General features: G+C 49.2%; 1 protein-coding gene across 11 annotated transcripts in view; it reads left to right on the top strand.

Moving 5' to 3' along the window:
* Window positions 1-4,238, top strand: part of MAPKBP1 (mitogen-activated protein kinase binding protein 1) — a 119,939-nt gene that overhangs the window by 1,547 nt on the left and 114,154 nt on the right. The gene's annotated exons all lie outside the window — the stretch shown is intronic.

Genomic DNA, 4,238 nt, shown 5'->3' on the forward strand with positions numbered 1-4,238 from the left:
ATGGTCCCCATTGTTAGGAAGTTGAGAACCCTTGATCTAACTACCCGCTTTTTCTTGTGTGTTCTTCCTAATCCATTATTCTTGCCATTTTTGCTCTTGGGGATGGTAACTATGCCTTTTAAGCACTGGTTTTCTCTTCATTGTTCGTCATCCTCCTGGTGTCAGAGTGAAGTCTGACCTTTTGACATGCCATTCCAGAAGGTGGGCCAATGCCCACCGAGTAGAGCCACAAACCCCATTTAATAAGTGGGCGGGGGCGGGTATTAAGGGCATATAAGTGATTGCTTGGGACAAGTAAAATACAGAATGGATGGGAGTGAAGGTCAAAGGTTTAAAACAAGTGGACCAAGGGGGGACACTGAACACAGACAAGTCAGGGAGCTGAATTCCTGATGGAAGCAATCATTCATCTGGAATTGACTCTGATGTCATAAGGAATGGACGGTAATTTAATTGCAGGGTCAGTCAGGAGGAGGAACCAGACTGGGTGACATTGCCTTGTGGTAAGAGCAAGGGACTATGAATCAGGGAGACCAGCCTCTATTCCTGACTCTGCCACTGACTCATTTATGACCTCTGGCAAATTGTCTACCCTTTGCGTATTTTTGTTTCTGCACTTACAAAATGAGGAGGATAACTCCTCCCTGCTGTGAGGTTTGATTAATAAATATGAAGAGCTTTGTAGTCCTTGGCCTGAAGTGCTATCATCCTATTGCTTGTTTAGAACAGCGGTTTTCAAACTTTTTTGAGCTGAACCCCCCCCCCTTTGAGTTATGATTTTGTTCATGTGTCCCAACCCTTCCTCACCCCAGAGGAGCAGCGCAGCCAGGCACAGGGTGCCCGTCATCCTAGCAGCCATCACGTGGGCTCTACCTGCCACGGCTCCAGTGCCTCCTTGCCCCCGCTGTGGCTCTAGGCTGTGTCTGTCGCTCTGGGCTTGCAGAGGCACAGCAGCCCTCTGGTGGAGCCTGTTTGGGACTCTCCGCCCCCGCATCCCCCTGCAAAGCTGCAGCAGCACCGGCTCCTTGCAAACTTATTGCCCGCGTCCCCCTGTCCTGCACTGCCCCCCCCCCCAGTTCCTTTATGTCCTCCCAGGGGGGTGCACCCCACAATTTGAAAATTGCAGATTTAGAAGCTGAAGCTTTACAAATATAGCTATGTTACCAGAGAGAACACACAAAACAGCAGGTGCGGTGAATAACATTTTGTTGAAATATTCTCTTTGTCCCCAGTGTGAAACCCTACTTGTAATACTGGTTTTCATTGCTTTGGCTGAGTATTTCCAATATGCACTATTTGTTTACCCCATCTTTTCTGATAGGATAAAACCTACTCATCTACCTCGGAGAGTCCTCTGTGTTACCATGACCTATGCTACTGACAGGAACATGTGTGTGTTGCTGGAGTAAAGAGTGATTGGACTCTAATGAAACACACTCGGTATCTGCTGCTGAGGAGGTCTTAGTTCATCTGTGTAGGCAGAGAATTTTTTTAAATTATAAAATACTTCTGTGCGCTGCAGGAAGGAGGGACTGCTGGATCTCAGCTCAGTGAAAGGAAAAGGTATCCATGCTCTGCTGAGCTATAACTGTTTCTTTTTTGAGCTGGAAACTGCCTGTAACCCCTCCCTGGTATCTGATCAGTCTGTCATGGTGCGTGTCTTTCAGGAGAGCCTTGTTGTATCCCTCATGAGTTCGGTGTTGTGAAATCATTCCTGCAACAGTCTTGCCAAAAGCACCTCCACAATTGTCTTGTCCCCAAGGGAAATTTAGAGATTCATGCCACCGCATTAAATTAGCTTTTGTATCTTATTAACAAGTACATTAATGCAGTAGATCAGTAAGATGTGGGGAAACAATGATGTGATACATCAGAGGCAGCTTCTTGGGGAATTTGGATAATTTCTTGGACTGAGATGCTATGTGGTAGTGCTCTGGGAAAGCAGCATAGTTGAATCTGCTTTCTGCCATAACCTTAGACTTTGAAGCTATCCGTGCCCCCTTTTGTCGAAGGTTCCAAAAGAAACAGTTCTTCTTGTACTGGTGGAGATCTCATTTTGTCATGTGCATGTTCTTTAGGTGAGAACCCCTGCCACTGTACAACTGTGAGGCGTGTACCTTCCGTCTGCTGTAAGTCTTGAGTATGAATCCACCGGCATTGAATTATAGTGGTATATTTATAACTCTGTAAATGAGTTTCTTGTTCATTCAGCCTCCACTTACCTGCTGTGGGTAATGGGTAGGATTTTTGCCAAACCATGGTTAGCTTTTGAGGTATGTTGGAAAAACTGGAATATTTGAAAAGCTGCCATAAAGAAGATTGAGTAACATTGTTCTCCTTTGTCACAGAGGGCAGGATGCTTGCAATGAATTTAAATTGCAGAAAAGCAAATTTAGGTTAAATCTCAAGAAAAACGTCCTAATTGTAAGTTTTTCAGTAGGACAATGGAACAAGCTGCCCAGGGAAGTTGTGGAATCGTTTTCACTGTTGGTTTTCAAGAAGAGGCTGAACGAATCCTGCATCTGTTCAAGGAATTGAACTAGATGACTCTTGAAGGTCTCTTCCAACCCTATGATTCTATGATGGCAGCATTTGGATATTATCTGGCATATAATTATATGTATTGTTGAAATCCCTTTATAGCCTCCAAGTGTGGTGACCTGCAAAGTTTATGGTAGTAGCTAGCCTAGCTATTTTGGGTTCTCATGAATATGGTCTGGTTTCCTGGATCCACGCCTGAAAGGAGACTGTCTTTCGTGCTAAGCACAGGTGAAAAGTGAAACAGCTTCAACTCCTTATTTTCGCTCAAGCACTTCAAGGCCACATTGCCTCCAGCAACTCCATTTAGAATTGGTAAATACCTGCAGAAGACTGCCAGCTCAGTGTCTGAGTTTCAGTGTTCCCAGTGAGAGGAAGCCATATTTCCTTATGTGAAGTAAGATTGTGTTTTGAGGCCCCCTAGGATGTTGTGGGAAATTCATTGTCACCAGAAATTTGGATGGTGATCAAAGAAAACTGTACAAAGGGTATTCTGACTTGAATAGGGCAGGGAGAGAGGAGGAAGAGAAGCTCTGTGCAAATTGGTTCTGGTCCATGGCACAGACCTATATGCTGTGTGGGCAGTGGGTAGACCATAGGATGGTTATTGTGCTGAAACCTGTTGATGCAGTATTTGGAAAGAAGGTGTGGGAGCAAGTGCAAATAACTGTTTTGCAAAAAAAAGGGGTGTGTTTCATGTGGGCTGCAAAATGAAGGGAAGGCTGGATTCAGGACATTTTATTTACCACTTTATGAAGACCAGAAATAGATTGTGGGGGGAAGCGTTGAAAGCTAAACAGCAGAGGTGCACCAATACGTCAGTCCAGTATCGGACCGGCATCAGTATAAAGAAAATTGATTATCGGAAATTGGCCTGATGTGGCCAATAATTTTGCTGATAAATGCCCGTGCATGTGCGCAGCCTAGAGCAGGCAGCAAGGAGCACAGCCCAGCAGCTTGGAGAGCTGCGTGCAGCTGGTAAGTCTGTTGTGGTGGAAGGGGAGTGGGGAGGGAAGGGCCATGTGGGGTGCAGATCAATGCCACCCGTGGTGAGGGAGGGAGTGGGACTGGGGCTGGGGTAGGCGCTGCCCAGCCGGGACAGGGCAGGGTGTGGGACGGAGACGCGGCTCTTCCGGAGGGTGTGGGGATAGGGAGTGGCTCCTGCTGCTGCGTGCACCCGGGAGGGCATGGGGGGGAGGGGGCATGTGCTCCCAGATGTGTGGGGTGGGGTGCTGCTACGGGCTGGGGCCAAGGCTGCCCTGGGCTCTTCCTGGTGGGGGTGGGCTGGCTGCGCTGTGCTTGCGGCAGGCAGCAGTGTCACTGGGACGGCAGTTACGGGGGTGCTGCAGCCACCCAGATTTTGCCATACCCCCCCGTAGTCAACCTCCCAGTGCCACCGCCACCTACCCCGAGCGTAGCGCAGGCCCCCCTGCTCCCCACCGGGAAGAACCCAGTGCAGCCCCCGGCCCCAGCCTGCAGCTGCAGCCTGCCATAACGCGCCCCACACAGATCCAGGGGCACCCCCCCAGTGCCTTCCCAGGGTGCATGCAGTGGCTGGAGCCGCTCCCCCTTGTAGCTCCGTCCCATGCTGTGCCTTAGCTGTGCAGTGCCTGAACGTGCCCCAGCCCCACTCCCTCCCTTACCTCTGGGGCCTCGATATGCCCCTCCCCTCTCCCCTCCTCTCTCCCCCCTTCCCCCCA

The sequence above is a fragment of the Alligator sinensis genome, unplaced genomic scaffold, assembly GCF_000455745.1.
Source record: "Alligator sinensis unplaced genomic scaffold, ASM45574v1 scaffold108_1, whole genome shotgun sequence".
Lineage (NCBI taxonomy): Eukaryota > Metazoa > Chordata > Crocodylia > Alligatoridae > Alligator > Alligator sinensis.